General features: G+C 34.4%; 1 protein-coding gene and 1 non-coding gene across 5 annotated transcripts in view; both read right to left on the reverse strand.

Annotated features, from left to right (window-relative positions):
- ZBTB44 (zinc finger and BTB domain containing 44) overlaps positions 1-26,041 on the reverse strand; it is a 67,243-nt gene that overhangs the window by 40,562 nt on the left and 640 nt on the right. Inside the window, exon 1 of one of the 4 annotated variants that reach the window (XM_039878836.1) lies at positions 15,660-15,683. The exons of the other annotated variants lie outside the window; for them this stretch is intronic. The gene's annotated coding sequence lies outside the window, so the exon portion shown is untranslated. Of the gene's footprint in view, positions 1-15,659; positions 15,684-26,041 lie in introns of those variants that run through there. 4 annotated transcript variants of the gene reach the window in all.
- LOC120615700 (U6 spliceosomal RNA) lies at positions 8,534-8,641 on the reverse strand. The gene has a single exon (XR_005656345.1). It is a non-coding gene; the product is annotated as a U6 spliceosomal RNA (small nuclear RNA).

A 26,041-nucleotide genomic window follows, 5' to 3' on the forward strand; every position in this document is an offset into this window, starting at 1 on the left:
TAGGTCCTAGTTGTTGATGCTGTGCCAAGCCCTGTCAGGATTCCAAAGGGAGGGATCTCAGTTAGTAATTAGTTTCAGGCTCATTGGAAGCCAAACCCTCATGTAGCAGCTTTTAAAGCATGCAAATTTATACAGTCCTGTGAGACTGCAGTCATAATCCTGCTCATCTACAGACCAGCACATTGGAAGGTGTCCCCTTGGGACAGTTGTAAAAATCAGGGGTCCAGACAAATGTATAAGCTCCTTTCAGGGAGGTTCTAGCAAGCTGCTGCATGGCCAAAAGAGTGCAAATATGGTGTCTTTTGGCCTATTTTCCCCGGGAGATTCTCCATAGCCTCTAGGTATGTGGTAGACCTGAAGCCTGCCCCTCAGGCTAAAGCTCCGAAATAAGCAAATAGGCTTTTTTCATAGGTAGAATGAGGGTAAGTTTCTGTTTGTTGTCTTTACTGTACCCTGGGGTGGCAGCTTGCTAAGAACTGGCTGATTGTTTCAGTACCTTTGGGCCCAGGAATGATGCCCCCCTGGCCACCAGAGCCAGGTGTTCAAGGGGCATCCCCTGTGTGGACTGTGTGCATCCACTGACTTCCGCAGGCTGGATCTGAAACTAGGCAAGCCAGCTGGCCTTACCAAGGTAGGAGTGCAAAAATGGCACCCACCAGTGTCAGTACCAGCAAGCTGGAGTGAGCACAAAAATGGTGCCTACCAGTGTCTCCATCCTTAAAGAGCAAGCCAGTAGGCCCATGTGCCTCCAGTGGATGCTCTAAGATTAATTAAAGAATCTCCTTCACATATGGTCTAGACACTTTTCAAACTGCTACTTTTGCGCTGGGTCCCAGGATAATTGAGTTTGTGAATGAGTCCTTTAAGAGCAGACTGTCTCTTCTCCACAGCCTTTTGAGTATCGTGGACATAAGCCCTGTTGGTTTACAAGCCAGACAGGGAGCTTATCTCTTTGGTGCAGATTCCAAGAACTGGGGTGCCTGATGTGGGACACAAACTCCTTGCTCCTCAGGGAGCTCTGTATTTGTGAGATCCCTCCCAGCTGTGGGTCGTCATGATGGGGGTGGGATTTTTGTGAGACCAAGTCTCTGACACTCTACTAGTCTCGATGTGATCCTTTTACCCTTTGTTGTGGAGGAGCTGTTCAGCTAGTTTTCTTTTCCAGAGGGAGGTGATCCATATGTAGCTCTATATTTGGTATGTCCATGGGAGGAGGTTGAGTTCAAAAGCTTCCTACACTGCCATCTTGAATCCAGCCAGTGAGAATTTTCTAATTTATCAGTTTAATATTTCTTCCACTTTTCTTAAGTCATATTTTCAGTGGTTACTCAAGTTTACCATCCTAATCTTATCAGAATCAACTTCTAATTTTTACTACCTTAATATCAGTGATATGTAGAAACATTATATAGCTTTACACCTATATAGCTTTACACCTCCCTCCTTTTTAGTACTATACATATTACATATATTAATGTTACAAACACAATAATACTTTGTTATAATGATCACTTTACCAATTGTAGTCATTTGTGTAGCTCACTACAGCTTTGCTCCCACCTACTGTATTTACGGCATTATTGGCAAATACATTACACATCCATTACATGTTTATATATTATAGTCCCAACATTATATAATGCACATATTTTGTAAGTTGTTTTTTAAATCAGTTATGAAGAGAAAGAAAAGATATTAATTTCTACTGTTTGGTATAATTACCTATTTACCTATACCAGTGTTCTCTTTGGTTATGTGTATGCATTTGAATTACTATCGGGGGGTCATTTGCTTTCAGCCTTAAAAACTTTTTAGTATTTCTGGTAAGGAGGGTCCGCTAGCAAGAAACCAATTTATTTATCTGGAAAATCTCTGCTTTAATTTTAGAAAGATAGTATAGGATTCTTGTTTGAGTTTTTTTCCCCCTTTGAGTATTTTGAATATGTTTTCCCACTGCTTTCTGGCCTCCCTTATTTCTAAAAGTCAGCTTTACTTTTTTAAAAGTCAGCTGTTACTCTTATTGGGGGTGGTGGGATTCCATTTTAAATGACAAGTTGTTTTTCTCTTGCTGCTTTCAAGATTTTCTCCTTGTCTTTGCCTTTCAACATTTTTACTATGATGTGTATGTTTGTAGATCTCTTAGCATTTTTCTTATTTGGAATTCATAGGGTTTTCTCGATGTATAGGTTATTATTCTTGAAGAAATTTGGTGAGTTTCCTGCTGTTGCTTCTTCAGATATTTTTTCTACGTCTATCTCTTCTCTCTAGTACTCCCATTATATTTTTGTTGGGGTATTGAATGGTAGTCCACATTTTTTTGAGACTGTTCATTTTTATCTTTTTTTCTATTTTTTGGTTTGCATAATCTTTACTGAGCTCTGATCAAGTCTGCTAAATCTTTCTTTTGCCAAGTCAAACCTACTGTCAAGTCCCTCTAGTGAATTTTTAATGTTATTGTACTTTTCAATTACAGAATTTCTATTTACTACTGATACTATTTTATGTGAAATTGTCATTTTATTTTCCTTTATTAATCATGCTTTCCTTTAGTTCTGTGAACATACTTATAATGGCTACTTTGAAATTCTTTTCTGTTAAATCTGTTGTCTGGTCTCTCTCATACAAGCAATTTTTGTGTTGCCTGTTTTTTTCCCAGTGTATGGGTCATATTTTCTTGTTTCTCTGCATGCTTTGTACTTTTTTGGGAAACTAAATGTATTCAATAATGTATTATAGCAACTCCAGTTACTGTCCCCCACACCTTACTTCCCAGTATTTGTCATTGATATTTGCTAGTTTATTTTTTAGTTACCAGCTGCTCCTCAGAGAGGTTCATCTTCAGTTATCGTGGATTTACAGTGATACTAGCAGGGCTCACTCTCTTTCTCTAAACACACCTAAGTGTTAAATTCCAGTAATTGCTCTATTGTTTTTCAGCAATGCCCTGGGACACAAATTGCTCCACAAATTAATCAAATTGTGGCTTCTCTGAAGGACTAGTTTCTGAAAACCCTCTTTGATATTTGTTCTGACCGCAGGAAGTCTCTTCCCAGCTGTCTCATTCTCTGGATCTCCCTGCAGACTAACCAGCATACCGCCTAGGCTATATATTTATTAAATCCTCAATCTTCTCCAGTTGTCTTTCAACACAAACTGTTCCTGACACCAACTGTAGCTCTGAAGTTCTATACACTATGCTGTTTTGGGAAGAGATTAGGAGCTATCCGTTTTATGGTTTGCTTCTCCCTAGGGCAAAATCTCTGAGATAGAGTTTTGCAGTCAGAGATGGAGATAATGGCAAGCTTCTCTCTGAGGGATACCCCTGCTCTAGAAGCTTACTGCTTGATGAAGTGGGGACAGCAGCTAGAGGTCTTCTAGGCTTGACTTATCTGGATGGAAGCACTACTTTGTGAGCTGTAACAAGGATGAATAAGGTCCCAGTATTCTCAGTGTGTTGTGTCCAAGGTTCCGTAACTGGAGAATAAGTGAAAGAAGGGAGCCCCTACCTGTCAACCATACTCATTGTAACATTCAATGTAAATGGCTTAAACATACTAATTAAAAGACAGACTGTCAGAGTGGATTTGAGAGAGAGAAAAACCATGTTTCAAATATATTATGCTTAGAAGAAACTCAATTCAAATATATTTTAGGTGGGTTAAAAGGAAGAGGCTGGATAAAACATACACCATGCGAACACTAATCAAAAGAAAAGTTCAATCAGTCAATTGATTTAGAAGTAAAACAATTCTAAATGTGCATATTCTTTAAAAGAGAGCTTCAAAATACATGAAACAAAACTGACAGTAATGAAAGGAGAAATACAAGTTCCCAATTTTATCTGGAGACAACACTCCTGTCTCAGCTATCAATAGAACAGGTACACAGAAAATTAGGATGGATATAGAACTGAACATCAACCAACTAGATAAAAGTGACGTTTATAAAACATTCCATCCACTAACAGAATTAACAGAGTCTCCAAAGTATGTTCTCTAATCTTGAAATTAAACAAAAATCAATAACAGGAAGCTAACAACAAAACATCTCAAACACTTGGAAATTAAACAACATACTTTTAAATAATAATAGATCATAGAGCAAGACTCAAGGGACGTTAGACAGTATGTTGAAATGAACAAAAACAACATATCAAAATTTATGGGATGAAGCAAAAATAAGAGTTTAGAAGATGTGATACTGTGATTATTAATAAATATATATTTGGTCTTCATCCTCACTTCCACCACAGAGCTCTTAAGACATTTAGAATTTCCTAAGTGATGACAGCAGCAAAGGTGTCTCTTGTTATGTTAATGAACTGACTTTCAGAACATCCCTAAGGATGGTGGCAGGTTGAGCGCCAACCATATGATTAGAATGTTGAAACTTTTATTTCTGCCCCTATGACCTCCAGAGAGAGGAGAGAGGCTGGAGGTTGAATCCATCATGTCTCCATAAAATCCCCATAGGATGTGGTTCAAGGAGCTTTGGGTAGTTCAACATGTGGAAATTTGGGGAGAGTGGCACACTTGGAGAAAGCATGGAAGTTTCATGCCCTTTCCCTATACCTTGTCCTATGCATCTCTTTAATCTGGCTGTTCTTAAATTATATCCTTTTATAATAAACTGGTAATCTAACAAGTAACATGTTGCCATGAGTTTTGTGAGCTGCTCTCCTGAATTAATTGAACCCAAGGAGGGGGCTGTTGGAACTTTCAATCTATAGCTAGTCCTCAGAAGCACAGGTGAGACAACCTGAACTTCTGACTGGCATATGCAGTAAGGAGGAGGTTTCAAAGGACTAACCCCTTAACTGGAGAGGTTGACCCTATCTTTGGATAGTGTCAGAATTGAGTTAAATTGTAGAACCCCCAGGTGGTGTTGAAGATGTAGGGACCCTCCCTCCCACATTAGAATTAAATGCAGAACCCCTTTAGAGGGAAATTTATACCATTAAAAGCTTATATCAAAAAATGAGTACAGTTTCAAATCAGTAGAGCTATAATCTTAAGAAGCTATAGAAAAGAACAAAATAAAACCAAAGCAAGTAGAACAAATTCATAAAGAGCAGAAATCAATAAAATTGAAGTAAAGTGAGAAAAAGCAATAAAACCAAATGTTTGGTCTTTAAAAAGATCAACAAAATTGATAAAGCACTGGCAAGATTGACAAAGAAAAAGAAAAGAAAAATTACTGATATCAGGAACGAAAGAGGGGATATATCAATTGTTGAAGTGTCCAGATTAGGCCCAAGATAGAGAACCTTATGCTAAACCCCATGTCAGCAAACTGGAACTGAAGTTTCCATGCTCAGCTTTCCCAGAAAAGAAAGGCCTAAGCCAACCAAACAGTGCTTGCCTGCATAGCACAAGTTACCTAACCCGGCTGCAAGACATCTCTTCTCTCTGGAAAGTAGGAACGTAAAGCAGGAAAGTAACCTTGCTTTTACTCCATCAGCAGACGCCCAGTATAACTTTCTTGTTCTTGCTCACCTTGGTCTAGAAAACAATCTCACTTTATACAACCCTTTGGGAGCTCCACTTTATCTCTAGACTGGCTGCTGCCAGATTTAAGAATTGCTAAATAAATCCAACCAGATCTTTTCAAAATTTATGACTGTTGAATTTTTTCTTCAACACACTACAGCATACTGCAGACAACTGTACACACGTAAATTTGACAACAAAGATAAAATGGGCCAATTCTTGAGATAACCATAAACAAAATTCAACCAAGATGAACTAGGTAACATGAATAATCCTGTAACTATTACTGAAATTGAGTTCATAATTAAAATCCTTCTAAAGAGGAAAACGTCAAGGCCCAGATGGTTTCACTACAGAATTCTACCAAACACTCAAAGAAGTAACACCAATCATTTAATCTCTTCCAGAAAATAAACAAACACTTCTCATTTTATGAAGCCAACGGTATTGATATCAAAGCCAGACAGTGAGTACAAAAAGAAAACTACATAACAATATCCTTTGTGAACACAGATGTAAAAAATCCTCAACAAAAGACTACGAAATCAAATCCAGCAATACAAACAATAATAATACCACAATCAAGAGGACATGGGGTTAACCCTGGGATTATAAAGCTGGTTCAATATTAAAATATCAATCAATTTAAGGGAGGCTAAGGGAGAAATATCACATGATAATTTCAACTGATACAAAAAAAGCAAAACATTCCTTCATGATAAACTCTTAGCAAATCAGGAATAGAAAGGAACAAACTTCTTCAGCTTGATAAAGGGCAATTACAAAAAACTTACTGGTTGAAGACTGGATGCTTTCCTCCTAAGATCAGGAAAAAAGGCAAGGGGAAAAAACCCCCAAAAGTGTACATATATTGGAGAGGAAAAAAATATAACTGTTCCTATTTAGATATGATTATCCACATCCAAGGAATCTTAAAAAAAAAAAAGCCTCCCAGAGCTAATAATAAGTGACAGGATTCAGGGTTAACATAATGAAGTCAACTGTATTTTCACATAGTAGCAATGAACAATAGGAAATCTAAATTTAAACAAAATTTAATATCATTACAATAGCTCCAGAAAAAAAATACTTAAATATAAATCTAACAAAACATGTATAGGACCTACATGCTGAAAAGTATACAACACGGATAAAAGAAATCAAGGAAGACCTGAGTAAATGAAGAGACATGTTCATGTATTGAAGATACAATATAGTAGATATGTCAATTCTATTCAAATTGATCTGGAGAGTTAACATGGTTACAATTACAGCAGGATTTTTTGTAGATATAGATAGCTGATTCTAAAATTTATATAGAAAGGCCAAGGAACTAGAATAGACAAAACAGTTTTGAAAAAGGAAAAATTACAACAATCACACTAAGTTAAAGACTAATTATATAAAGCTACAGTAATCCAGAGTGGTACTGGCCAAAGCATAGACACAGAGATCAATGCAACAGAAAAGAGTTCAAAAATATATCCATGCAAACATGGCTGATGTTTTACAAAGGTACAAAAGCCATGCAACAAAGATAGTCATTTCAATAAATGTTGCAACAAATGAACGTCCATATACACCCTCCCTCCAGGCAAACAAAAAACACCTCGACTGAAACTTTATCTAAAAATTAACTCAAAATGGATAACAGATCTGAAAGTAAAGCTAAAACTATAAAACATTTATAAAAGATAGGAAAAAACCTTTATGACTGGGCAGTGGGTAAAGGGTGAGGAAAAGAGTCTGTAGACATTAAATCAACAGCACAATCAAAAGAAAAAAATGACAAACTAGACTTCATCAAAATTAAAAAAAAAAATTACGCTCTGTGAAAACATGACGTTAAGAGAAATTATTTGTAAATTACACATGTCAAGTAAGTTGTATCCAGAATATGTAAAAAACTCTTACAACTCGATGGTAAGAAAACTCAGTGAAAAAATGGGCAAGAGACTTTTGATTCTGAGCCGAGATAAAATATACTTCTCCCTATTTCTTCCGCTTAGCATAGTTAAGCACTATGTATATTACATATAAAATAAACATAAGATGATTTTGAGAAGTGAAAAAAAAGTGGAATACCCCCAGCCTCTGGTAACCACACTATGTTCTGTCTCTATGAATTTTACTGCACTAGGTACCTCATATAAGTGAAATCATCCGATATCTAAACCTTTGTGACTGACTGGCTTACTTAGCGTGTCTTCACGGTCCATGTTTTCACATGTATTGGAATTTTCTTCCTTTTAAAAGGTTGCATAATATCCCATTGTGTATATACTTTATTCAACTGCTGTGGGACATTTGGGTTGTTTCCACAGGTTTTCAACCCCCTACTTAAACTAATGAAAGCAAGGTTTATTTACAAATTCAAAGAATCTCCAGGAAGAGAGAAATATTGGAGGTCATTTGGTTTCACTGCCTTCGAATACTTAAATCATTTGATGGAAGTTATCATAATCATAAAATTCTGGAATTTCACAGTATCATTTTGAATATGGTGGTTACCACTTCAAACTGTTCACATTTCTCTTTTCCAAGTTGGCAATTATCAGTATTTTAATTTATTTAGCCATGACTCATGACAGATGTTCATATGTGTGATACACCTCTATGGGCGAGGCCACTTTAGAAGGCTAACCACTATACCAATCACCCTGGCAAGGGCACTTGAAAAAGAAAAAACTGTATAAAATATATTTAACATAAAATTTGCCAGCCTAACCATTTTTAAGTGTACAGTTCAGTGGCATTAAGTACACTCACACTGTTACACAACTAGTACCATTACCTCTTTCCAAAACAACTTCTTTGGCAAGGCCAGATTTTGACAACACTCAAAAGAACTTTAGGAAACAAATGCAAATAGCATCAGACTTTATTTGGGCTTACTATTCCCTAAAGAGTTTTACAAAGCATATAAGAAATTTGTTCATCCATCTAAATATATTAAAGATTTTCATTTTTATATAAGGAAAATAACTGCATTCAATCTCACTTTTAAAAATTAAGCTTTGATGCTGAGAAGTAATCTTGATTAAAAAAATATGGAACACTCCATGAATTTGTGTATCATCCTTGCACAGGGCCATGCTAATTAATTTTCTGTATTGTTCCAATTTTAGTATATGTGCTGCCCAAGTGAGCATATCTGGATTTTTTTTTTCTGATTCTCTGCCCCACATTTACTCAAAAGGCAGCAAATATGTAGGTAAAATTTATATAATTACATTGTATGCTACTGCAAATTTTTTCATTGTATCATTCTTGCTTATAGACAATATGAATATATAATTCATTTTGCTTACTCATCCCTCATAAATGTTTATGAATTAAATGAAAATGAAGTAACTCTAATGACAAATACTTCAATAATTCATAATTGCCACACTCTTAATGGTACTATACATTAGTAATGGTTCTTTACAATAGGTTGTGACAATGAAGCGATGGTAGCCCCATTCTTTAAGCTCTAGCTTTAACTCACAACTGATAAAGAGATACCAATCACAAAACTTCTGGTAAGATCTGCTCCTCTGAGGACCCTGACTAAAGTTGCTCAAAAAAAGGGCATGCTAAATCAACTCTGGAAAAACACTGTGTTTTGATACAGTTGGTATTTTATATTGTCTCTAGAGGGACCATATGTCAGACTGAGGTATGACTTTGGGACTGACAGTTTTCATTCTCTTATACTGTAGATATTACTATTCATGGCTCGAATACTATATTAGAGGTTAAAAAGACAAAGAATGGAGAAAAAAAGATTGTAAAGAGGCAATTTTCCCCTCCTCAACTGGGAAAAAGTCCCTCAGAAATAGAATGTAAGAATCTGAATTTAGAAGCCAAAAGGCCTATTAGAAGATTACTATTGTAGAGTTTAAGAAGTTAGGTTTAAAACAGAGACTCATGGACATGGACAATAGACTAATGGTTATAAGAAGGGAGGGGGGAGGGGGCAGATGGAGGTAGATGGAGTAAAGGGGGTCAAGAATGTGGTGACAGAAAGAGATCTAACTATGGGAGGTGAACACACAGTGTAAATATGTAGATGCCTAAGTATACAGCTGAAACTTATTGGATTTTGGTAACCAATGTCATCATTAAATATAAATACATACATACATACATATATACTTTATTAAAAAAAAAAAGAAGTTAGGTTTAGTTCAACAAACATTTATCAGGTGGTAGATGCTGTGCTACGAAGCCCAGAAAAAAAAATTCTATACCAAGTTAGTAACTTAATGGAAGATGGGCGTGGAGCCCAGATTCTTGGAGTCCATTGCTTTGTACAAACATCACAGTTAAAAACAAGACCTGGGGCGCCAGTACTCCTAAATTACAATACTCTTCTCATTGATTTGATAATAGTGTAAGAATAATTCTGTTTCCATATAGGAACAATTGTTCTCATTAAAACAAAATTTTATTACTTCTAGAACTCATATTCAATCTGTTCAAACTAGTAATCAACTATTCTGAAAGTGACAAACTGCTTTTATAGAACTAAAAATAAACAGATCAGGATGGGAAATGTTATGACTCATTACAGTAAATACCTTCCTAATATGTCAAACTAATAGAAAGGCAAATTCTATAGCAAACAGTGTCTGAAAAACAAGAAACTCCTATTGGGCCAGAATTTTAACAGCTGAGTTTTAGTTGTAGTATTTGCTGCAGAACAACCCAGCATCAAGGGAGAGTATCAAATCACACATCATTAGTCCAGGAAAATTCAAAGTATGGTCTCTACTAAATGCATATCACTTTTGTACCAACGTAAAGTCAAAAATCATGTTATCCATCATAAGTCAGGGACCATCTCTACATGGAAAGCACCCAGTGTCTAGCACACTGTATATGCACAAGAACATGATACAACACTGGGTAACAGATTAAGTACCCTTATTGATAGATCTCTGACTCTTATCAACTCATCTCAAATCTCTAACCCCATCATCTTTCCTAAACTTCAGTTCTGGGCATCCAATGACCAGCTAGAATGCTAGACAATTGAAATGTCTTTGCTACCTTTCAAATTCACCATCTGAAACTGAACTCATAAATTCTTCTTCCTCAACTGATACTCCACTGCAGAATTTCTAATTGTTAATAACGGATGCTCTCAATTGCCCAGTCACCCAGAACTTAAAATCTACTACTCAGTTTTGATTTACCACCTCCCACCTCCTGTCAAAACCTGGAAATCTATCCTCAAATACTCTCCCTTCAGAGGCAAATCTAGAAATATTAGATATTCTACTACTTAGGAATGTTTATTGATAAATCATAGTCATTCTCCAGAGTAAGAGGGTTAATTATGCCCACAACCAAGAGATGATGGTCTTGCAAGGTCATTTAGTCTTTGCTCTATAGTCTTCATTAGTGTCCTCACTCTCTGCTTAGTTTTGAGGTAGCTATGGGTATTACTAAATCCAGCATAGTTAATAAGCACAAAAAGCTAAAAGTGTTAATAAACAGAGGTATGTAATTATGGTGGAAATAAAATGAAGAGCTAAACATGTTAATAGAGTGAGAAAGTATGCTGCCCCCATGAATGGGACAAATCACTGAATAGTATGAATGATTCTAGAGTACCCACAACAAATCTTACAAGATGCTGTTATCTACATAACTGATAATGCTGCATCTATACAATTGATAATAATCAGCAAGTGACAAGGAAAAATGAGGAAATGGAAAAACTTTTGAGTATGTGGTTAGAGTAGCATCAACACTAGATGGCAAAACTTCAAACTCTTTAGTCAGGATCCTTTTATACTCTTAAATTTTACGAAAAATCCCAAAGAGTTTTTGCTTATGTGAACTATATCTATGAACAGTTATCATATTATAAATTAAAATTTAGAAATGTAAAAATTGATTTATTTAAAAATAAACCCATTAGATGTTAGCACATTAATTTTTCAATTAGAGTTGACATTCAATATTATTTTACATTAGTTTCAGGTATATAGTATATTGGTTATACATTTATATAATTTACAACGTGATCCTCTCAATTAGCCTCTAGCACTATATAGTTATTACACTATCACAACGTTATTTTTTATAGAACTACATTTTCTCAGAAAAAGTAGCACTGATTTTTTTCAAATATCTTAAAGTCTGGTTTATTAGATCAGCTGAATTCCCTTATCTGCATTTGCATTGAGTCTGTTCGGTATTACATTCAAGTAACCTTTGGAAAACTCTACCGAATATTTTGAGAATAAGAATGGAAATGACAAATAATATCTTAATGCTGTTATGAAACTGTTTTGATCTCTTGGACCCTCTGAAAGTTTCCAGGAATCCCCAGGAGAGTCCCCACAGCACACTAAACCACTGCTTTAATGTTAAAGCAGGAGATGGTTAGGACTTTGTAGACAAGAACTTAAAGAAAGCTAAGTAAGTTGATGGGCTGCTATTTAAACTTCTACCCAGGCCAGAAAAAGTTGGTTTCCTATCTTCAAATGTGCACATCAAAGAGTACTAAAATTCACTTATCACTTAAAATAATATTAAAGGATAAGTGTCTATATAGTGTGTGTGTATGTTGGCAGGGGGTGGGTTGGGGGGTTAGCTACCTCAACAAATTGGCAATGCAGATGTAACAGGTCTATTTAGGTAAAAGATAGTGAAGAAAATGTTTTAAATGTTTATCTGGACAAGAGGAACAGAGCCTGCTAGGGAGCTTCAGGGATTAGGGTTAGGTCTCCTTGCTGATAAAACAGGTCACACTAAACAAGCTGGCTAGGTGTTTTCATCCCTGGATTTAAGGCCTAGAATTGTGGGGGCCATCTTGAAATCATAAAGAGAGCTAGCTTAAGTATGGCAAAGCAAAAAGTTGAGAAAGTAGGTCCTTGACGATGTCACTGAATTGATGAATAACCAATTCTGAAGCTGTCTTACTCCAGGATTCACTGTTTTGTTATTTTGAATAAATGTCCTTAGTGTTTAAGCTACTTGATTCAAGATTTTCTGATACATAAAATGAGTACCCACATAAAGACATCCCATAGGTAATTAAGCAGATCCAAATGAATGCCTCATCATTTCTTACAAATGTACTCTCTCTCTTGAAGTTCTCTGGCCAATGATGACATCATTTCAGAAAGTATAAAACCTGGGTGTCATCTTTGACTTCTGTGGTAGACTAAAAAAGGTCACTTCTCCAAAATATGTCCACGTTCAAGTCCCTGGACTTTACTGTTTTACATTAATATTTGAGAAATGTTTAATGACAAAGACTTTGCAGGTGTGATTAAGTCTCTTGAGATAGGGAGATTAGCCCAGATAACCCAGGTGAGCTCTAAATATAACCATTAGCATCCTTAGAAGAGATGGGCAGAAGGGGATTTGACCCACATATCAGAGAAGACATGGGCAGAAATTGGAGTGATGTGGCCACAAGCCATAGAAATCCCACAGCCACCAGAAACTGGGAGAAGCAAGAAATACATTTTTTCCTAGAGCCTTCAGAGGGTGTGGGTACCTGCCAATACAATGATTTCAACCCAGCAATACCTATTTTGAACTTCTGGCCTCCAGAACTGTGAGAGAATAAATTTGTTGTTTTAAGCCAACCAGTTTATGATAATTTATTACAATAGTCACAGGAAACTAATACAACTTCTATCTTTCCCTTTTCTTCCCAACACACTTAGACACTAAGACCTTTCTCTGATCCATTCTGTTTTCTCCATTAGCCGCTAAGACTACTTAAACAGCATCTTGAATGGTTTCCCTCCCTTTAGTGTCACCAGTTTTGAATAAATCCTGAATTATTCAAATATCCTCTAAAACACAATCATCTGAGTCCAGCACTAATTACCTTATGCCTTCGTTATCATACTGAACAAATCTTAGTACCACTTTCTTTTCAGCACTTCATATACATAAAATCCTTAAGATAAGCAGGCTGTTATCCTCCCATTATTGATAAGGAAATTGAAGCTCAGAGAATAAATGACTTACCCAAGGTCATAAGGCTAGTAAATAGCAATTTACATCCTGATGCTAAGCTTTCTTGCTTTATATCTCATATTCTTTCCGCTTTAGGCTGCTGTCCCAGTCAAAATGATTTTGGCTCATTTTTTGAATATACCATACAGATTTACGATTCCCCACTCTGGTCTCTTTTGGGAACTACTCCTTATTGCTCTCAACAGGTCAAATACTACTCTATTTTGTTCTTCCTTCCACCCTAGATGTCAGCAATACCTTCCATTTGATGTCACTTTTCAGATTACACTGTGTTTTTAAATATATTTTCTTTGGGTTTTAAAAACCTTACAAAGTAGTTGAGGAAACTCTTTAAAGACCAAGGAACATAAGGATCACAGAAAATAAATGGCCTAACAGGGGCTCAAAATCAGTAACTCTGACTTTAATTAAATCCTGTCCTCATTTTATTATTACACTATGCTGCCTTTCCCTCCACTGAACTCCTGTAATATTTTTTTGTCTTGACTACTGATCTGGCATTTGATATAAAACCAATTTAGGTTTACCAGAGTATGTACCCTGTCTTTTCAAGGATAATTCCAATATATTTTTGGAATCTATAATACTTGGTTCTTTAAAAATAATTTGTGTGCTTGAGATATAATTGATGCATATATTTAAAATGTACAATTTGGTCAGTTTTGACATATATATTATCACCACTATCAAGATAAAGAACATTTCCACGACCCCTATAAGTTTTTTTCCCTCCTGCCCCTTTCCAGGAGCCACTAGGTTCATTTTCTAGAATTTTATATAAATGGAATTGTACAATATATATATTTTCATACTGATCTGGCTTATTTCACTGATATAATTATTTCTGAGATTCATATGTGTTGTTAGGCTCAAGAATTTTTTGTTTCTTATTGTTGAGTACTATTACATTGTATGGACGTACATAATATGTTTACCATTTAACCGTGGATAGACTTTTGTTTCCAGTTTAAGGCTACTGTAAATAAAGCTGCTATGAACATGAGTGTATAATTCTTCATGTGGATACATCAACAGAAGTTTTTAATCATTGCTATTTCTACACCATTTACATGTGTTATACTCTTAACAGTAACACTGATTATTATAGTGCAGTGATTCTTAACTGGGCATCCCTTTTTGGCCACAAAAACATCACTGCTCTATTATGCATTAGAGTATTTTATGTACAATAGGTGATCAATTAGTCATTTACAGATCTTGCTTTCTTATATATCATTTTCATATGCCACTTGAAGGAAGAGACTGAGCCTGTGTGTATTCTATAACTGCCTAACACAGAGAGGGCATTTAAAAAATGTTGAATAAATGTTGTGGTTTATGGTGCTTATTTCTGGAATAAACATATTCTTTTATGTTCGATCACATCATTAATAAAAGTACAACAGCAAGGGGTGAACAAAAAAAAACATGAGACAAAATATATGAAATATCTGAAAGAGTTTAACATATATAACAAGCAAACGTTTTATAGAAAACCTGTTAACATAGCAGGTTTAAGAATGGAAGAGACCTGACTCAAAGTAAAAACTTCATGCTAAAATTATACAGAAAATTTATGAGTTGACCAGTGAAAATGACAACTTAACTACTTCTCTATAAAGTTACTGTTAAAATAAGATGATTTTCACTATTATTTTCTTTACAAATATTACAGTACCTTGTATTTTAAATCATGTTTTAATAAAACTTGTCACTCCATTGTCAATTAAACAAAAACAAATTTTCATATTTGTTTATGAAAGGAACCAGTTTGTAGATGGATTCACATTAAGTACTCATATTTGAGAATATGCTTTTACTTACTCTTAACACTAATAAAAATGTACATGACCTTTATTTGACAATGGCTTATTTCCCAAGGGTCTTCCTTAAGTGTTGATTAAGTTTTCAGGAAGAATTCCAAATGGGTTAATGTATCTGAGTTATTAAAAAAAAAAATCATTTAAATTTATTTTTAAATTTAAAAAATTCAATTACTGTTGACATTCAATATTATTTTACATTAGTTTCAGGTGTACAGCACAGAGAGGTTAGACATTTATATCCATTTAAATTATATAACAAGCTATTTTTTAATCAAATAAAGATTTTAATCATTTTACTACATAAATAAGTCCTTTCTAGTTCAGATCTTTGAAAAGGATTGAGATTTACCTGGAGTTAAATGATAACTCAATTAAACCAATAATGTTAAATCATTAGAATTTCTTCTCACCACTGGTAGCCACAGTTGCATATGCTGATTGTTCATTTCTCTATAAGGGAGTAATATATATTGAGTAACTCCCACCAATTGTCTTTATGTCACTCTGGACTCACAATTCTAGGAAAAAGATTTTAAAAATCCAATTATAAATGAGGAAACATAAGGTTAATTTGCTCACAGTCCTATAAATAATAAATAATAAAAAAATAAGATTTGAACAGAGGTCTGTCTGACTAAAAAGTTACAATACCAGTCCCTCCTCCCACCCCATCATGATACCATTTACAAGAATTCAATCATAGTACTTAAGGGATATCAACTATTAACATCAAATCTTTATTATTAAAAAGAAAACTCGAAGAAAAGGCATATCTTCTCATTCATTCTTTTGGATCCTCAATGTGAGCAAGTAAAATTCAAGTCAGCTTTAGTCAATCAACATTTAAAGAAGTTTTTTTTTCTCTCAAGAGTTTTTAAGTGTTCACATTAAGTACTCAAAAGTTCCACTGTGTTATGTTTTAAAGTATGTACAAAAGTATACAGTGGCTTTACCCAACATGCCTTTGCACGAATGCCAACCTTAAATGTGTCTTGGTATGGACTGTACCGTGTCCCTCCCCAAAAATATGCTGCTGAAGTCCTAACCCCCAGTACCTGACAACATTACCTTATTTGGAGACAGGCTCCTTATTAACGTAATCAAGTTAAACTGAAGTAATTAGGATGTCCTTATACAAAGGGGAAATTCGAAGCCAAACTTGTACACAGGGAGAATGCCATGTGAAGACTGGAGTTATGCTGCCACAACCCAAGGCACTCTGAGAAGCAAGGAAATGGACCTAGAACAAATCCTTCCCTCATAAGGAACCAATCCTGCCAACACTCAGATTTCAGACTCTTAGCCTCCGTAACTGTGAGACTAGCAATTTCTCTTTAAGCCACCCAGTTGGTGGTACTTCGTCACAGCAGCCCTAGCAAACTAATACATCTGCTCTTCGAAATAATGCAAAATTTAACAGCATTAAATTTTAATGGACTAAACATTTCAACTAAAAGAGAGACTGGGATTAAAAAAGCAAGCCCAACTATATGCTCTTTATAAGAAACCCACTTTTACAACATAATGGTTAGACATTTATATAATTTACAAAGTGATTTCTCCTGATTAGTTTAGTGCCCGCCCAGCACTATCCATAGTCATTACAATATTATGACTATTTTCACTATGCTATACTTCACATCTCCATGACTAGTCTGTAACTACTAATTTGTACTTCTTACTACCTTCACCGTTTTCGTCCAGCCTCCTAAACTCTTCTCGTTTGGCAACCATCAGTTTGTTCTCTGTATCTATGAGTCTGTTTCTGAAATTAATATAAAATAATATTGAATATCAACTGCAATTGAAAAAATTTAAAAATTAAAAAAAAATAAAATTGTATTAACGGTACAAAAAAAAGAAGCCCACTATAAATAAAAAAAGACACTTCGGTTAGGTATGTTAGAAGATACGCCATGCAAACAAAAAGTATAAGAAGGCTGGAGTTGGCTATTTTTAATATCAGTTTGACTTCAAGACAAAAAAAACAGCACCAGAAATACAGAGATGTATAATAAAAAATGTGCAGGTACCTAATAACAAAGCTTCAAAATACAAGAAACAAACATTGGCAGAATTAAGAAGAAAGACAGTTGAAAATAATAGTTGGAAATTTTAATACTCCTCTTGGTAACTGACAGAACTGAGAAAAAGAAAAAAATTAAAGATATAAAAGATCTGAACAATACCATCAACCACCTAGATCTGACCGATATTTATGATGCAAAATATACATTCCTTTCAAGAGCAACATGGTATGTTCACCAAGATAGACCATATGATGGGCCATAAGACAAATCTTAATAAATTTTAAAGGAATCAATGTATACAGAATATATTTTATCACAATAAAAAAATTAGAAATTGATGAGTTATCAAGAAAACTCCAAATATTTGAAATACAATATACTTCTAAATAAGCCATAGGCTGATCAAAGAATCAACAAGAGATATTGGAAAGTATTTTTAACTGAATCATATTGAAAATACAACATTATCGACATTTGTGGAATGCAGCTAAAGCAGTGCTTATAGTAAAATTTATAGTACTATCTATGACTAAAAAGGTCTAAAAATTACTGGCCTGCCACCACACTCTACCACCTCATATCCACTAGGATGGCTATTATCAAAATAAAAACACCACAAAAAATCCAGAAAATAACAAGCATTACAGCAAGGATATAGAGAAATGAAAGCCTTGTGCATTGTTCATGGGCATGCAAGTGTAGAAACTATGGAAAACAGTGGGCTGGTTCCTCACAAAATTAAAAATAGAATTACCATATAATCCAGCAATTCTACTTCTGGGTATATATCCCAAAGAACTGAAAGTAGGAAGTAGGCACATGAACTTCTATTTGTACACAAATGTTCACAGGAGAATCATTCACGATAGCCATGGACAGATAAGTGGATAAACAAAATGTGGTATATACATACAAAGTAATATTATTTAGCCTTAAAAAGGGAGTAAATTTCGATACTTCTGATATGTGCTTCAATAAGGATAAATCTTGAGAACATTATGCTAAGTGAATAAGTCAGTCACAAAAAGACAAATAATGTCTGATTCCAATTATATGAGATCTCTGGAGTAGTCAAATTCAGAGACAGCAAGAAGAGTGGTTGGCAGGGAGAGGGGAATGAGGAGTTATTGTTTAATGGACAGTTTTGCAAAATGAAGAGTTTTGGAGATGCATGGTGGTAAGGCTGCTTAACAAAGTAAATGTACTTTATGCCACTGAACTGTACACTTAAAAATGGTTACAGTGGTAAGTTTTAATGTGCATTTCATTACAATTAAAAAAATATGGCCAAGTCTTCTACCTTAAGAAGCCACAAAAAGAGGAAGACAAACCCAAAATAAAGAGAAGGAAATAAAGTGCAAAGATAAATGAAACAGAAAATAGACAAGCCACAGGAAAAAAATTAAAGCCAAAACTTGGTTCTCTGAAGAGATAAGCAAAATTGATAAGCTTCCACAAAAAGAGGAAGACAAACACAAAATAAATAGAAGGAAATAAAGTGCAAAGATAAATGACATAGAAAATGGACAAGCCACAGGAAAAAAATTAAAGCCAAAACTTGGTTCCCTAAAGAGATAAGCAAAAAGATAAACCTTTAGCTAGACTTAGCAAGGAAAAAAAGAGAAGGAAAAAAGGGGTGGGACTCCAGAAGGAAAACTTGGGAAAGAGATATACAGAAGATCAGGATGGTGGGAAGTTCCGAATTACAAGGGTGTAAAGTATTTCAAGGAAGAGTGGTTGACAGTGTCAAATACTGGTAAAAGGTCAAAGAAGATATAGACCAAAGTCTATTCAATTTAGCCACAAGGAGTTACTGATGATCTTATAAAAACACATAAAAAAGAGGTAGCAGAGTTAGATGCTAGATTGCAATAAACAAAGATAAAGAGCATTCAGAAATGAGGAAGTGAAAATTGTGAGTATAGACAATTCAATCTTAAGTTTGGTTCTAAAGATAGAGCAAGGGGTTAGCCAGAGAGAAATAAAGGCTCAAGGGAGGATACTGGTATTTTTGTACAATGGGAGAAACTAGACAAATTTCCCCCCAGATATACTTTTTAATTGTAGTAAAATATACAGAGAATGTTCTGATTGTTGTTGGAAAAAGACTCAAAGAAGAAAAAGTTAAAGATACATGAACAGGTGACAGCAGATAGCATCAGGTCTCTGGATATGTAGAAAGGAACTGGATTCAGTGCATGAGTGAAAGAATTAGCCTTAAACAGATGGAAATCCAGTGATAGCAAAAAAGAGGAGAAAAAGTGTGAAGTTACAGTTAAGTTTATAGATGGATAGTAAGAAGGAGTACGAGTTCTTGTCTGGTAGCTTTGGCTTTTATTTCTCTTTGAAGTTATAGGTAGAGGCACACTGTTCAAAAGAGAAGAGTTAAAGTAGAATTTTGAGAAAAATGAAAAATGAGAAATATGTGGAAAAAAGAAAAAGAAGGATGGCTAAGAGGCGCTGAAGACCCAAATGAAACTGGAGACCACAAATTTGTAGTGGCAATAATCAATAGCTTTGAATCAGTTTCTAAAAAATTAATTACAAAAATCATTAGTTAATAGTTAACGCTTACACAGTACTTAATACATACCAGACATTTTTTAAAGTACTTTTTACATATTAAATAATTTAATTTTCACACAACCTTTAGAGATAGGTATTATTTAGTATCTGTATTTTATCAGTAAGGAAAATGAAGCACAGAGAAGTTAAGGAATTAACCCAAGGCAACGCAATTAGTAAGTATCAGAGTCAAGATTTGAACGTAGGTGGCTGCATAGTTTGTGCTCTTAATTCTATGCTGTACTGCCTCTCGAAGTAAAGCTAAGTAAACCTAGTTGAAGAAAACTGAAAGAAATGACGAAGAAACAATACCAGGTAGGCTAAAAACAGAGAGACAGTGATACCAGTAAGTAGAAATAACTCTCACAGAAGTATGATTTGTAGTATTATATTGCACATAAAAGGCGCCAAAGATAAAAGAAACTGTCCTCATACAGCAATGGAAAGCCACAAAAAGTCAATGAGCAGTGTTGGAAGATCTAGAGCAGTAAGGGAGAAAAGCAAAGAGCCAAGGAAAAGGTAAAACCCAGAGAGTCAACATGGAAAAAGGAGAAAAAGGTAAAAGTGGAAGAAAACACATAGACATGCACTAGTAAAAGAGAAAAATGAAATGGAAGCAAAGCAAGTATGTCTGTGTCTCTAAAAACTCTTACATTTTTTTCTTTCTTTGGACCAAAGATTTCCCTAATTTTATCAAGGAGCGTAAATAAAATATTTAATAGAGAGTACTAATGAATATGCTTGCTTAGTAAGAGTAGGCTAGGATCAGATATTTAGCAGGTTAAGAAAGAAGAGAAAATTATTTTTAAAAAGTATTAAAATTGCTTCAAGACCGGAAGGTAGCAGTTCCACAAAATCTTGATTCCAGAAATTTATAGTCTTGGTTTTATGCTACCCAAAGATGTTTGTAGTTATGATAAATGCATCGAAAACTATCAAAACCAAATGAATAGCATATCATGTCAACAAAAAGAAATATACGATTTAATACCTGTAGAAGGATAGCGCGATAGAATACTGAAATGGCAAACTAATTGGGTATCAAACATATGTAATTTTAAGGTTTTCTTTTAAAACTATAAAGTTATTCAAATGGAAGAACATTCAATGTAGAGATAAGGAAAATGTTCTCCAAGAAGAATGAGACATTAGTAAGTTTCATCCACCAATTTTCGCTCATATAAGAGAATTATCAATGTGAAATACGGCAATACAAGTCAGTGATTTACTGCAGGATCAGTTATGTAAAAATGTGCTAGCTAAGGTCATCCCAGGCAATAATAATAAATGTTAGAGAAAAAATTAATGTTAATACTCAATGTGCCCTTCAAGCAAGAGTATAATATAAATCTAATGCATCTTTATATTTTTAAAGGCACATATACAATTGTTATTTTAGATTCTGTGACTAAGAATCTAGAGATTTCTAGCTAGTTGCCTAAAATGGAGTGAAGTATTTTTAATGTTTCTAAAGAACAATGAAAAATTAATGTGGCTTTCAGCTTAACAGGAAATAAATTTCAAGCAATCATTCTGAGGTACATGAAGAACTATCTGTTTCAGTCATGAATGTGTTGGCATTTAAAGTGAAAACAGCCCATAAAGCTTATATAAAGAGCATGCTCAGTAGTAGTCAACAAAATACAAGAAACGACAGGGGGAAAACATATATACACATATATGTTCAATATATGAAATATTCATACATATTTAAAAATTATAGCTGGAAGGAACCTAATTAATTAGGAGCCCCCTAACTAATAAAGAAAACCTCTTTACAATAGTCTTAGATGCTTGACCATTTTCAGTAACAAAAGTTTTATCCTTTACAAGGCCAAGAAGACTTACTAAAAGTTGAATAAAAAGACCATTGTAAACATAGAAGGCATAGGAGGTTATTGGTTTTTATACAACTGTGAATGTTTTATAATGAGAATATATTTTAGTCATTCCAATGTTTTATTATAAAAAATTTCAGATACAGCAAATTCAAAGAATTTTACAGGTTAATGCCTGAAGAGCTAGACCTAGACTCTACCATTAATGTTCTACTATACTCGTTTTATCACATATCAATCCATCAATCCAAAATGATTTTTGATGCTCTACTTTAAAATACCTATTAAAATGGTATTTAATGCAGTTTCTGAAGCAAGGTCTGATATACTAAGGATGTGTAATACACATGACAAGCACACAGGCCTCTTGGCAATCTTCAGTGTTGCTACAGGACAAAAATCAGTCATGTAGTTCCTTTAATTCAAGGTGAATAAAAATATATTGAATTTTATGACACATTACATTTAGTTGTCAGCTGTAGCAAAGTAGTTCAGCACTAACTCTGAAAACCAACAGACTCAAGTTTAAAACCTGGATATTGAGCATGCTCCTTACTTGCTAAATAAGACATCAGCAGCGGTATCTATGGGTTAATGTGAGATTTAAATGAGATGATGGATAAAATGTTTAGCACTGTGCTTGATTTATCAAAGGTTTCAACAAAAGTTAGTACTATCATCACCATCATTATTATTTCATTCAATCTAACAGAACAGGCTCTAGCTGCTCTGAGGTTATACATATCTATGCTACTATTAGAGGCCTTTTTTTCATCACCTTATGTGTTCTAAGAATCTTGGGCAGTCTACTTTACTGAGATAAAAGACAGAATGAGGGTGAATGGATCCAAAGCACACACATTCTTCATTTTCCCACTCCACTTTCTAAAGGAAACAGATGCCCTTTATTTTACTAAAGGCAGTGGTGGTGCACACATAAAAACGCATTCCCTTTTCAGCATCTGGCTGATAAACTGCCTTACTATTTATTTTAGATAACCATTGACCCCTCTCAAATTCTTACTTAAAGACATAAATATAATTTCTATTAAATTTTGCCAATCCAAAAATGTCCAAATGCCTTTTATATTTGCAGATTATATATATGTCAGTTTCATCGTGCATACAAGTAGGTGGATTCATAAAACTACCAACTACATACATGCCTCTTTAAAGAAATGGTTTTCAAGAAAAACTTGCAAAATCAAGTTTGAAATCTACTTCTCTGCTTACCTCTAAAGATTAGTCTTAGTGCTTTTCTTTGCCAGAGGAATCATAATCTAATTGCAAAATTTAAAAGCAGTACTCCTATATTGCTTCAAGTAACATACTTTGGTCACTGCTAATCTTTCTGTAGTTAAGATATATGAGAATATAATAGCTATTAAAAGGTATGGCAAAAGTAAAGAATATTTTGTCTTAGAAACTAATTTGAGTGAGGCTTCTTTAAGCATACTTTAAAAACATTATTTGAACTTTTGAACCATGTATATATTTTACATATTCAAAAATAACAGTGAAAAAAGAAAACCCTAAAATAAAAAAATGAAGCCAACAAACCATATCAAATTGGTAGCATAACCAAACAGAGCAAAGTATTTCAAGTGACTTCTGAACACAGTTAATTTAAGTACTCTGATTATATACATCTTTCATGTAATATATTCTAAGGAGAAAAATGCAAAAGAAAAAAATATATATCTTAAACTTTACTTGGAAGTTTACTGTGAGTAGTAATATCAATTTTAAAATGATTTTAAAAATTAACATAGGATAAAGTATGTTAATTTTTTTAGGTACCAAGATTTTCATCTAAGACAAAGAGAAAATTAGATAATCAAAGAGGTCAAGAGAAAGTCTGTTATGTTAAATGTGAACTGGATATATCACTATGAACTTATGATTCATAAATTCAAATTTAGTTCTTTCCTCTGCAAGGGCCTAAAAGCAATGACACTCCAGCAGCAATGAATACACCAAACACCTAGATCTTAGTTTCTATACCATTTCTCACTAAAAAGAACCAAGACTCCTTAGATAAACAGCCCATTCCAGATATGAAACAAAGAAAGTAACAAGGCAAGCTGAGGATAATTAATGCCAAAAAGCACTCTAAGACTAATGGAGAGCAGGAGTGTTGAAAGAAACAGGAGCCTGCTTGAAAGGGCTCCTATTGTCCAAATTTGAGACAATTTCTTATTTAAAAAAAATGACTGTAATAGTTATTTAAAAACGCATAAATTAAAACTCACAAGCCCATAGTAATAGCTTCGTTAAAAAGAAAAAAAAATCTCATTTGCCACCACTGGGGTGACTATTTCCCCAGCTCTTTACTCTGAATATTGACAATTAAAGAGAAGAAATTAAACATTTGCTCTGCATTTCTAGAAGAAACTTTAGTTCACCTCTAGTTAATAAAGGAAATCTTCCTTACAGAAAATCTCCAGTAAAATAACTGATGTGAGTTACCTATGGGTGCTAAAATCACTAAGCAAAAGTCAAAGACAGGATATTCGCTTGGTGTTCAAGTACTACCCCAAGATTACATACAAATCACAAAAAGGTAAACTACACCTTTGTAATATATCTGGTAGTCACTTTAATCAAGTGGTCACATTTAGCATCATTAATAGTGTGGCAAGCTGACATATGATGCAAAATGAAGTACACAACATCATCTATTAAACATTCTTGCCAACAAAAGTTTAACTTTAAGCTAATCAAGCTTTTCTTTAGACCTGACTTCCAGTAACAGGAAATTCAGGGGGACAGAGGAAATAAATTAAATGGCACTATAGGGAAACAGACAAATCCAGAATGTGGGAGTAGTCTATAAGACAACTAATTTGGTCAATTGCCAGAAAAAAAGGAGATGGATACTATTTTTTTAAGGACTAAAGGCATAATCATCAAATGAAATGCATGAATCTTGACTGAATTCAGCTAGGGGAAGGGGTAAGATATCCTAAAGAGACTTTGGAATACTGAGGAAATTTGCATGTTGATAATTGGGGTTAGGAGAATATGCTTGTTTTTAGAGAATGCATGCATGATGTTTGCAACTTACTTTCAAATGGTTACACACTGAGAGACACACAGAAAAGGGAGAAAAGAGGGGGAACAATAAGACAAAAATGTTAATCACTGACTCTAGGTAGTGGGAGTATTCATTTTTTTCTCAATTTCCATTGAGACTGAAATTTTTATAATAAAGTTTTTTTAAAAAACTGTACTGAGAGGTCCAGTAGAAAATACACCAACACTGGAATTATATCTGGGTATTAATCTCACCTCTATTACTTAACTAGATGTGTGGCCTAAGGCAAGTTACTTAATATCACAAGTTCTGTCTCATCTATAAAACTCAAGGAATAATATCTAAATCATTAGGGTGTTCTGAGATTTAAGTACACTGTAAAATGCCTACCAATGTTGCACAAAATAAGTAAATCTGGTTTCTATAATTAATGTAATCATTCTAAAATACAAGACTACAGGAAAACATTCCTTTCATTATTTTCACTTTCCATGATAAGGAAACTACATTAGGTAAAATTAAATATCCACTGGCAGTCAATGTGAATGGGGAAAATGAAGATTTGTATAAAATTTTTTAAAATCCAATAATTCCAACTAAAACCCTAGGCAAAAGGAAACCATAAAAATCTCTTATCTATCCAAACTATTTGCCATCTATCAAATTATGAAGTTTACTTTTGGTATTAGCCTATATCCAAATAAAACAGTAAGAAAATAAGTGGAAGTCAAAGAGAATTTTTTTCCTGAACGCAACAGATCTACTCATCTACCCATACGTTTGAAAAAAAATTTTTGCCTTCATTTTTATAAACAAGTTCCAATAAAGTACACAATTATTGGGCTTTATTCTAAATTCTGGTTAAGAGTCATATAACACGAGGATGTAATTTCCTTTCCTCAGTTCTAACGTACCTGTCATCTCACTTCAGGTAACCCATTTTTCTAGTTAGGCCAGCAAAAAATGACTAGATGCTGAGTGATCCTCAGGTAGGAATAGAAAAGAGGTGATTTTTTTTTTTCTTTTTAATAAGTGCCATCCTTTTTTTCCAATACCAGAGGGGGAAAAAAAAAGCAGGGCACTAGAGGGGGAAAAACAGTCAGGTCTCGGGCTCCTTGCCTCGCCCAGGTGAGCGGAGGTAAAACCTCTGCCTTCTCTGGGTTAGGGTGTTGGGCAAATGGGCATGCAAACGACGGGAAGCACATCCTGGAAGATCAGGGTAATTTCTCCTGAACTGTGGAGCCCAAGACCAGTCTCCTCC

This window comes from Pteropus medius, unplaced genomic scaffold (genome assembly GCF_902729225.1).
Source record: "Pteropus medius unplaced genomic scaffold, Ma_sr-lr_union100, whole genome shotgun sequence".
Taxonomy (NCBI): Eukaryota; Metazoa; Chordata; class Mammalia; order Chiroptera; family Pteropodidae; genus Pteropus; species Pteropus medius.